Raw genomic sequence first — 11,991 nt, 5'->3', positions numbered from 1 at the left:
CATTAGATTTCTGAGTCAATAGCTGTAATTAGCTGGTAGTTTTCTCTTCTTTTATTTCTTATATCTTTTATTTTTTACAAATTTTATTTCTTTTTTTAAAATGTATATTTATATATTTATATTTAAAATACTGTTTCCTTTTAGAATTTCCTCCCGTAAGATCCCTAACAGGTCCCTCTCCACTTCTTCTATAAACCATCCCATTACTGTCCCTTCACATTCCCTTTAAATGCAAGTCAAACCAAGGGAGGACCAAGGGCTTAACCTTCCTTTGGTGCCCAACAAGGCCATCCTCTACTACAAATGCAGTTGGAGCCTTAGGTCTTTCCATTTTCCACCTTTGAATATTGGTCTCGTACCAGAAAGATCTGGTTCATTGGCATTTTTGTTCTTATGGGTTGAAACCCTTTTCAGCTCTTATTATCCTTTCTCAGAATCTACCAACTGGAACTCCATTTCCAGTTTACTGGTTTGCCATTGACATTCACTTTTGTATTTGACATGCTCTAGCTTTGTCTCTCAGGAAATATCTATATCTGTTTCCTGGCAGAATGCATTTCTTAGCTTCATCAATGTTATCCAGTTTTGGTGGTTGAATATATATATATATATATATATATATATATATATATATATATATATATATATATATATATACATATACTTTAGGTGCTTCCTACACCTATTAGGTTAGGTGGAATGATTACATGGATTCTGCACAACTAGGTCAAGAATGTAGAGTTTGCAAATGAGTATATCAAAGAGACTCCCTCCTGTACTTATGAAGGTATTGAGTTGAGGTTTCACTGTTCCTCAAGTCTTTCTTCCCCCTGCCCATGCTCCTGTTTCTTATATATGACATTAAGGAAGAATCATGGCAACACATCTAAAACCTTCAAGTCTGGCCATGGGAACACAGGAAGTAGATAGTGTAGTACAGATATCAAATGTGAATAGAGAAAAGAATTGTATACTCCATGTGGTCCTTTGCTTTATTGATGATGGTAATTTTTGAATAACATAAGGATTTGGGAATTTATAATTGAAGTAGGTACACCATATTTACACTGTTATTCTCAGTCTATAGATGGGCCCACTTTGTTTCCAAAATCATAGCAGAGAATGGAATTTGAAAACAGAATTTTTGAGTACATATTCAGGAATATTTATAATGTCCCCTATGAAGGAATGTACAATAGGAAAGTGAAATACAATATTCATTCAACGAAAGGTGTGTAGGTAAAGTACTGGCCTTTATAAAATTAAGAAAACCTAGAAAATTGAACTGTATGTCACAGGAATTGACCTGGGAATAAAAATATTATCCAGAAGAATCTCCTCCACTCCAAGTTCCTAAATAATTTCTATCCATGCCAGGAACCTGACTCATTTTCTCCATTCAGAAGTCACTAGCTTTAGAGAGATGGAGAACGAAAGTTTCCACTGTGTCACAGGAGACATACCTAAATTGGCACCCTCAAAACTGGTTAATGTAAGGAAAGCTGTTTAGAGTCAGGCCATGGCAGTTCTCAGTGACAATATCATTAGGCTCTCCCTGAAAAATCTCTTGTATCCTTGAGAGCACTAGCTTCTTCTGTGATGTAATAAGTGTTGTCCTGACTGCAAATGCCTCTCAGATATTACTTCAGTACCTATAGGTTTTACTAATTGGCCTCAAATTCAGGGGAAACAGTCATTAGGGAGGGAGAACAAAGACGATGAAGAAATCAGAGATGGGGAGAACGAAGCTGGTCTTCTGTCTTGGTATAAAAGAAGGAAGAAATACATCATCCCTGAGAAATCTCACTGAAGCCTTGGTAGGAGTGGAATATGTAAGTTGAAGAGATAGAATTGATCTGATCCTTCCACACATGGGATCAGGAGCTGGGAGCCTCTCAGAAGAATCTGGACTTCCCTGCTTCTAATGGTTCCTGGAAGTCAGAGAGTTTATATCATTAATTTCTTACTCCCAAAAGCCAGGTGTTTGGAAGGACAGTGTTCTTTTCCTTAGAGCTCATGGATTTTTGTTCTTATTGCCCAGAAGAAAATGGTCCTAAGGAAGAAGTGAAAAATAAGTATACTTTCCTCACCTCAGAGTAAACTCCTCAATTATTTGGATACTTATAGAGCAGTAAGTGTCTGATACTGGTATTTGGGAGAGAGAAGTGCTCCAAATTTGATCTTCATCATCTCAATCTTTCCACTAGTATTATTCTGACTATAAATCCCTGACAGGAACCCTTTGGATTACTGACTCAATAGGTCTGATTAGCTGCTAATTATCTTTTGTTTTTTTTTCCTTTTTTTTTAGCAAATTTTATACCTTTTTTTTTTTGGTTCTTTTTTTCGGAGCTGGGGACCGAACCCAGGGCCTTGCGCTTCCTAGGTAAGCGCTCTACCACTGAGCTAAATCCCCAGCCCCGTATATACCTTTTTTAATTGGATATTTCTATATTTACATTTCAAATGTTATTTCCTTTCCCAGTTTCCTGTCCTTAATATTCCTAGCTGGTCCCCTTATCCTTATCTATAACCTTTACTGTGCTCTGACATTCCCTTTAACTAGGGAGAACCAAGGGCTTCTCCTTCCATTGATGATCAACATCGCCATACTATGCCACATATGCAATTGGAGCCACAGGTCTGTACATAAACAGTCATGGAATATTGGTTTAATACCAGAAAGCCCTGGTTAATTGAACTTGTTGTTCTTATGGGGGTTGAAAGCCCATTCAGCTCTTGTAATCCTTTCTCAACATCTACAAACAAGGGGTCTGTATTCAGTTCTCTGGTTTGCCACTAGCAATCTCTTCTGTATTTGACATGCTCTAGCTGTGTCTCTCATGAAAGATCTAAAACCATTTATTGGAAGAATGCAATTTTATCTTCATCAATCTTATCTAGTTTTTGTGCCTGATATATATATATATATATATATATATATATATATATATATATATATATATGTATGTATATGTATATATATACACATATATATATATATACATACATACATATATATATGAATACATACATATATATATAAGTGAATACATACACACACATATATACATATATATATACATATATACATATATACATATATATACATTTATATACATATATATATATATATATATATATATATATATATATATATATATATATACAATTTTGGTGGATCCTACAACTAGGAATTTTGGTTTAATATTTGGATGGATTCTGCATAACAAGGTGAAGACTCTAGGATCCACAAGTGACAATTGCAAATAGACTCCCTCCTGTTTTTTATAACCTATTGAATTTGAGGTTTCATTGGACCACAAGCCATTCCTATCACTGCCCATCACTCAGAAACTGATGTGTGGCCTGAAGAAAGAATCATGGTAAAACATCCAAAACCCTCAAGCCTATCCCTGGGAACACAAGAAGGTAGATATTAGAGGACTGATATCTAATAGATCTTCAGAACCACATTCTATACTCCATGTTGTCCTTTGCTTTACTGATGTCTTGTAATTAATGGATAAAATATGGATTTGGGAGTTGATCATTAGAAGTAGGTACACAATATTTCCACTCTTATATTCACTCTATAGCTGAGCCACGTTTGATACCAAATTCATTGCAAAAAATGGAATTTGAAAAATGAAATTTTGAGTACACATGCAGGAACATATATAATGTCCCCTGTAAATGAATTTACAATCAGAAAATATAAAACAATATTCACTCAATTAAAGTTCTGTAGGGAAAATACTGGCACCAGCAAAACAGGGAAAACCTAGGGAATTGAACTTTATGTCACAGGATTTGACCGGAGAATAAAATTAATCTCCAGAAGAATATCTTTCCTTCTGTGGTCCTAGATCTTTTCTACCCATGACAAGCCCCTGACTAACTTTCTTCATTCAGAGCATGTAATCACTAATAAAGCAGAGAGAAGGCTCTAGCTGTACAGAGATGTAGCATGTAAATGTTTCTACTGTGTCACAGGAGACACTACTGGAAAGTGCACAACCAAATCTGGTCAATGCAAGGAAGCTCTTGAGCAGGTAGGCTATGGCAGTTCCATCATCATTAGGCCCTCCTTGAAAATTCTATTGTGTCCTGGAGAGCCGTAGCTTCTTCTGTGATATCACAAGTTTTGTTTTGACAGCAACTACCTCCTTCCATATGTCTATGGTTTAGTAATTGGCATCTAATTCAGAGTAAAGAGCGATTTGGAAGAGAGAACAAATAGGAAGAAGGGATCAGAGATGGGGATGAGGAAGCTGGCCTCTTGTCTTGGTATAAAAGTAAAGAAGAAATAAGTGGTTTTTGGAAAACACCCTGAGCAGATGGCTTTAGTTCTTTTGTTCTTCTATGGGTTAACCGAGCTCTTGGAGAAGTTGGTGAACATCCTAAAGACCTTTTGGCAGATGGTAAAGTTTCTAGACACCCCTTTTTGTATTTCAATGATCCTAGGGATTGTATGACTAAAGGTAATTGTTTTCTAGGACGAGTGCTAGAGCAAGATAGATTTTTAGGTGCTTTAAAAGACATGGAATTTTTCTGATATACTTGGACTAATGGCACAAGGTCTAAATGATTTTTTTTCGATGTGGACTTTCCCTCAGACCTTTGGTAATATAAAAAAAAGCGTTTTATATGTTTGAAGTCTAATTTGCACAATGACAAACCACTTTGAGCATGGAGAACACTTTCTGGAGCCCTAGACAGGAGTGAAGAAATTCTCTGAAACCCTAGGGTAGACGGTGAACATGCCTTTTTTGTAGAAGGAGGAGTTACTTGAGCATCTTGGGACAATATAGAATGTCCAGCAAGTCCTTTCAAGGAAAGGCATCTTTGCACAATTCCTTCATATTTTTTGGAAATTCCATGACCCTTTGGACAGATGGAGAAGGTTAGGACTCACCTGAGGAGAAAATGTAGCTTTTGCTGTCTCTTTGGCTGCAGAAGATGGCACAAGATCCCTTTTGGCAGAAGGGGGATGTTTGAAACTATCTTCTTTAGAGGAAATTTCTCAAGACTACATCAGAAGGATCAAATCTTAACCTTTTTTTTTTTATAGAAACTGGATGCCTGTGGTCCACTTTGGTAGAGGGAGAATGTCGCCTCTTTATCCCCAGAGTGGACATGTTAAATAAATCTACTTAGGTATATGGGGATAGTTCTAAAACATGCTGTTCAGATGCAGTAGATCCTAAGACATCCTTCTCAGATGAGGAAGGTCTTAATGTACCGTGTATACATGTAGAATCCTTACTGTGATATCAGAATGGAGAGTATGTATTAGAGCTACCTCTGAAAATGTGACCTCTCCCTGAGCATCATAGACATATTCTAGATATTGTTTTGTAACTGTGGAAGTTCCAAGAGAAATTTCTTCTGCTGGAGAAGTGGAAACCAACTTTCCTATAGAAGTGACAGGTTCTCTAGCCTGCTTGAGAGGCAAAACAGGCTCTAAAGCCCCTTCAGAAGATGAGGTAAAATCCAGAGCTTTTGAGGTATTTGGCAGATGTTCTGGGTCTGCTTGTGGGTATAAAGAAGGAATGGCAATCCTTTCTGAATATTTGGAAGAGTGTGTAGCATCTTCTGTAGTCGGGGAAGATGGCTGATTTTGAGGAGATAAGGAAGTTCCTATAGCCTACTGTGGAATTTGTGGAGGTCGTATTCATTCTTTTACACTAATGGAATACAAGGAATCCCTTTCCTCAGTTGTCGAGGATGCTACAGACTCTGGTGTTCGCATTTCATGGTTCACATATGTTTGGGTCCATAACCTTCTCTACAGATGGAATCTGTCCTAGAATATCTTTTGTATATGTGTCACATCCACAAGACATTTCTAAAGATGTGGCTATGGGTAGACCTCCTTTTGTAGAAGTTTCTTGTCCCACAGTCTCTTTATGAGATAGAGTAATACTCAGAGAATACTGCTCAGTTTTGGGAAGTTCTAGCATTTCTGATGTATATGTGGAATATGTTGGAGCCTCTGCTTTCAGGACAGAACGACTTAGAGTCCCCTGAGGAGGTAGGGGATATTTTATCTTCTCTGCACATTGTATAAATATGGAGTCTGCATGGCTCATTGACAGTGTGTTTTGATAAACTTGGCTTTTGTGGGCCTAATGGGATGTCAGGAGGGTCCCTTCAGTGGTAGAGGATATTTGAATAATTCTCTATTATATAGGGACATTTGAAGTACTGGGGGATATGGTGAGGCTGCTAGAACATATTTTTTATGTGCAGAAGGCACAGGAGTTCCATCGGTGGATTCAGAAATTTCTACCACATCTTGTGTGGGTGTGGAACTCTCAAGAGCCCCTTCTGAAACTGTCAATGGTCCTTGATCTAATGGTGTACATGCAGAAAATTTTGTCTCTTCTTGGGCTGGTATGTGTGTTATGAGGTTCACTTGGGTATTTGTAACTGTATTTTGTACGCCTTGGATCATAAGTGATGATTTAAGCGCATTTTTAATAGTGGAGGACTTTGAATGTCCTCTTGGCTTAATAGGGTAGTTCTGCAATCCGCTTTGTCAGCAGAATCAGGTTTCAAACTCATTTTACCCGAAGCAGATTTCATAAGCACGTTGGTGGAGATAGGGCACATCTTTGACTGTCTTTGTGAATGGACAGAGCTCTCTGCCCTGCTTTGGCAGCTAGCAAAGGTATTAAAGTCTCTTCTGGAGAAGGGGCAGGACTTATTCCACTTGTGGAATATGAGAAATCACTGAGATTACCTTTAAGAGAAGAAGATTTCCAGCCCTTTTTTTTCTGATTGGGCCTGTTGTACCTCCCCTTAACCAGAGGCGTCTTCTCCAACAAAATATGGAGGAGAACTGGAAAGACTGAGGACCTGTAAGATAGGGAATGAACATTTAAAATCCTTTGGAAAGTCTGTGGTACAAGAGCTGAACACCCAGAAGAGTGTGCAATACTGAGACCTCAGCGAGGAGACCCTGCTACTTCTTCCCACATGTGCTCATATCCCTAGCCCAAGAGGAAACTGCATAGTGCCACTGGACACATGAATATAGGAGCAGTCAATCTGCAGGAGCCCTGCAGTCCAAACTGCAGCTGAATCTGAACTTGTCCAAACAGTATTCTACACCCAAATGTCATGAGGGGTGGGGAAGTATTACACTGTCAGAGGGGCAGAAACCCGTGAGAACTCTGCTCAAATTCCTGACTCAAGAAAAAAACACCTAGCTCCATCTGGGCCTCCTGTGCATAGGAACGTAGGAGCAGTAGGGTCAAGACACTTCTGGTTGCAGCCCTTATGGAAAGCTGAAAGTCAGCCCAACAAGTGAGTTCAGGCCTGAGACAAAAGGTGATTCCAACTTTTCTGCTTGAAGGGAGCTCACTGGTTGACTCAGGACATGCCAAGGCAGAACTCCTCTGGGATCAGGCATTTCCAGTTTCTAGCTGGCTCCTGAACCTTGCTGATTCCAGCACAAAGCTCCCTTCTCCTAGAAACTGTGGGAGAGAGAGCTGATCACCCAGGAGTGTGGGCAATACTGAGCATACAATGCACACAGACTACCACTTCTGCCCACAATTGCCCACATCTCTGGCCCAAGACAAAATTGCATAGTGACTCTGGAATAGAGGAGGAGTAAATCTACTGGAGCACCATGTTCCAGACTGTGCCTGGATCGGAACTGATCTTGTCAAACAGCTCCCTGTACCCAAATCATGATGGTGGGGTAACTAGAGCCTCAGAGAAGCAGACACTCCTGGGAAATCAGAGGAGACTACTCTCTGCCCAGATTCCTGACTCAAGAGGAAAACACCTTGTACCATCTGTGCCCCTCCCCCCACAGAGGGACCTAGGAGAAGTATGGGAAGTTCCTTCTGGTTCCCGCCCACAGGGACAGCTGAAAGTAAGTGGACAGGAGCAACTACGTGCCTGAGAGCAGAATACTCTGTTCCCTTAACTGGGTAAAAGAAAACAGGAAAACAGGTCTACAGCAGCCCTGACACACGAGCCTACAGGACGGTCAAGCCACTGTCAGAAAGAGCAAGACAAGCTAATTCCAGAGACCACCTGATGGCCACAAGAAAGCACAGGAACACAAACAACAGAAACCAAGACTACTTGGGCTCAACAGAAACCAATTCTCCCATCAAAACAAACACTGGATATCTAAACACACCAGAAAAGGAAGATCTAAATTTAATTTCACATTTATCATGACGATGGAGGATGTTAAGAATAATAACTCCCTTAAGAAAATGCAGGACAATAGAAAAAACTGAAGTAAACAAATATAATGCAAGAAAGAGGGAACACAAAACTACCTTAAAGAACTACTTGAAAAACAACATAACAGGAGAAGGAAATAAACAAAGCCACCCAGGAGTTAAAAATGGAAATAGAAACAATAAAGTAAGCACAAGGAAGATAACCCTGGAAATGGAAAACCTAGGACAGAGACCAGGAGTCATAGAAGTGAGAATCACCAACAGGATAAAAGACATAGAAGACATAATCTAAGGAGCAGAAGAATCACACAACTGTCAAACATAATGTAAAACAGAAAAGACAAAGCTCAAAACATAAAGGATATCCAGGACACAATGAGAAGATCAAACCTAGTCTTAACAGGTATAGAAGAAAGTGAAGACTGTCAACATCAAGGGACAGTAATATCTTCAACAAAATTATAGAGTAAAACTTCCCTAATCTAAAGAAAGAGATGCCCATAAACATACACAAAGCCTACAGAACTCCAAATAGATTGGACCGGAAAAGGATATCCTCCCATCACATAATAGTCAAAACACCAAATGCACAAAACAAATAAAAATGTTAAAAACTGTAAGGAAAAAGGTCAAGTAATATATAAAGACAAAGCTATCAGAATTAAATCAGAATTCTTTCCAGATACTATGAAAGTCAGAAGATCATAGACAGATGTCATACAGACACTAAGAGAATAAAAACACCATCCCAGGGTACTGTATCCATCAAAACTCTCAATTAACAAAGACGGAGAATCCAAGATATCCCATGACAAAACGAAATTTACACAATACCTTTCTACATATCTAGTCTTACAAAGGACACTAACTGACAAGACCGAACACAAGGATTCAAGTAAAACCATAGATAAAACAAGAAATTAATCTTTTCACAACACATAGAGAAGAGAAGCACACAAACATAAACTAACCTACAATTATGAAAATAACAGAATGTGACCATCACTATTCCTTAATATCTCCAACATCAATAGACTCATTCCTCACTAAAAATACACAGATTGACACACAATATGTAATGAGGACCCAGCATTTTGCACTACAGGAAACACACTTCAGAGACAAAGACAGACACTACCTCAGAGTAAAAGGCTGGAAAACAATTTTCCAAGCAATGGTCTGAAGAATATATAAAATCGACTTTCAACCAAAAGTCATCAAAAAGCATAAGGAAGGACACTTCATATTCGTCAAGGGAAAAATCCACCAAGATGAACTCAAAATCATAAATGTCTATGCTCCAATTACAAGGGCTCCTACATACACATAAGAAACCTTACTAAAGATCAAAGCACATACTGCACCGCAAAAAATAATAGTATAAGATTACAACACCCCATTCTCATCACTGGACAGATCACACAATCAGAAATTAAACAGAGATATAGACAGACTAGCAGAAGGTATAAACCAAATGGACTTAACAGATATTTACAGAACATTCTATCCTAAAACAGAAAGATAAACCTTCTTCTCACAGCCTCCTGGCACTTTCTCCAACATTAATCATATAATCAGTCAAAAAGCAGGCCTCAAAGCATACAGAAAGATAGAAATAATCCAACGCATCCTATCAGACCACCATGGGCTAAGGCTGTTCTTCAATAAAAATTAGGAAAGAACGCCCACATATACATGGAAGTTGAACAATTTTTTTTTTACTCAATGATAACTTGGTCAAGGAAGAAATAAAGGAAGAAATTAAAGACTTCTTAGAATTCACTGAAAATGAAGGTACAACACACCCAAACTCTTGGAACACAATGAAAGCTGTGCTAAGAGGAAAACTCATAGCTCTGAGTGCCTGCAGAAAGAAACAGGAGAGAGCATACATCAGCAGCTTGACAGCACACCTAAAAGCTCTAGAACAAAAAGAAGCAAATACATGCAGGAGTAGTAGAAGGCAGAAAATAATCAAATTCAGGGCTGTAATCAACCAAGTAGAAAAAAAGGGACCATACAAAGAATCAACAGAACCAATACCTGATTCTCTGAAAAAATCAACAGGATATATTAACCCAAAGCTAGACTAAGCAGAGGATACAGAGAGTGTGTCCAAATTAACAAAATCAAATATTAAAAAGGGAGACAGAACAGCAGAATCAGAGGAAATTAAAAAAAAAATTGCTGTACTACAAAAGCCTAGGTTCAAAAAACTTGAAAATCTGGAAAAAAAAGACAATTTTCCAGACAAATACAAGATACCAAACCTAAATCAGGAAAAGATAAACCATTTAAACAACCCATAACTCCCAAAGGAATACAAGCAATCATCAAAACTCTCCCACCCAAAAAGAGTCCAGGATCAGATGGGTTTAGTGCAGAAATCCATCCAAAATTCATTGAAAAATTCATAACAATACTGTCCAAACTATTCCATAAAATTGAAACAGATGGAGTACTACTAAATTGCTTTCATGAAGTCACAATTACTCTTATAACTAAAACAAAGAAAGACTCAACAAAGAAAGATAACTCAGACCAATTTCTCTTATCAATATCAACACAAAAATACTCAATGAAATTCTTGCAAACCTATTCATACAACACATTAAACAATCATCTACTATGTTTAAGTAGGATTCATCCCAGGCTTGCAGGGATACTTTAATATACAGAAAACAAACAACATAATTCACTATATAAACTCCAAGATAAAAACCACATGATCCTTTCATTAGATGCTGAGAAAGATTTTGACAAAATTCAACATCACTTCATGAAAAAAGTCCTGGAAAGCACAGGAATTTAAGGCCCACACCTAAACATATACAGCAAATCCGTAACTAACATTAAACTAAGTGGAGAGAAACTTAAAGCAATCACACTGAAATCAGGGACTGAACAAGGGTGCCCACTCTCTCACAACTTATTCAATATAGTTCTAGACATCTTAGTCAGAGCAAGCAGACACTGAAGGAGGTCAAAGGGATATAGATTGGAAAAGAAGAAGTTAAAATAGCACTGTTTGTAGTTGATATGATTGTATACTTAGTGACCTCAAACATTCCACAAGAGAATTACTAAGCCTGATAAACATTTCAGCAAAGTGGCTGAGTATAAAAATAACTCTGCACAAACTAAACAAGCAGAGAAAGAAAGTAGGGATATGACACCGTTCACAATAGCCCCAAATAATATAAAATGTCTTGGGGTGACATTATCCAAGTAAGTAAAAAATATGAGCATATGAGCAGAACCTCAAGTCTCTGAAGAAAGTGAAGGAGATTTCAGAAGATGGAAAGATCTCCCATGTTCATGGACTGGCAGGATTAATACAGTAAAAATGGCCATTATATTAAACGCAACCTACATATTCATTCCAATCCCCATCAAAATTCCAATCCAATTCGTCAAAGATTTAGACAGAACATTCATTAATTCATCTGTAATAAAAAAAAACACAGAATAGCTAAAACTGTCCTCAACAATAAAAGGACTTCCATGGGAATCACTATCCCTAAACTCAAGCAGTATTACAGGGCAACAGCGATAAAAAAAAAACAAAAAAAAAAAACAAAAAAAAAACTGTATGGCGTTGTGACAGAGGCAGGCAAATAAACCAGTCGAATAGAATTGAAGACACAGAAATGAACCCCTACAACCATGGTCACTTAATTTTTGAGAAAGAAGTCAAAACCATCCAATGGAAAAAAAGACAGCATTTTCAGCATGTGGTGCTGGTTCAACTGTGGGTCAGTATGTAAAAGATTGCAGA

At 37.9% G+C, this 11,991-nt stretch overlaps 1 long non-coding RNA gene across 1 annotated transcript in view; it reads left to right on the top strand.

Moving 5' to 3' along the window:
* The first annotated feature begins 680 nt into the window (after positions 1-680).
* Positions 681-11,991, top strand: part of LOC134484805 (uncharacterized) — a 68,461-nt gene continuing 57,150 nt past the window's right edge. The window contains exon 1 of the long non-coding RNA XR_010062613.1: positions 681-1,832. This is a non-coding gene — a long non-coding RNA (uncharacterized LOC134484805). The remainder of the gene's footprint in view (positions 1,833-11,991) is intronic.

Source organism: Rattus norvegicus, assembly GCF_036323735.1.
Source record: "Rattus norvegicus strain BN/NHsdMcwi chromosome Y unlocalized genomic scaffold, GRCr8 chrY_unlocalized_9, whole genome shotgun sequence".
NCBI lineage: Eukaryota > Metazoa > Chordata > Mammalia > Rodentia > Muridae > Rattus > Rattus norvegicus.
This window is presented reverse-complemented; position numbering and strand designations above follow the sequence as displayed.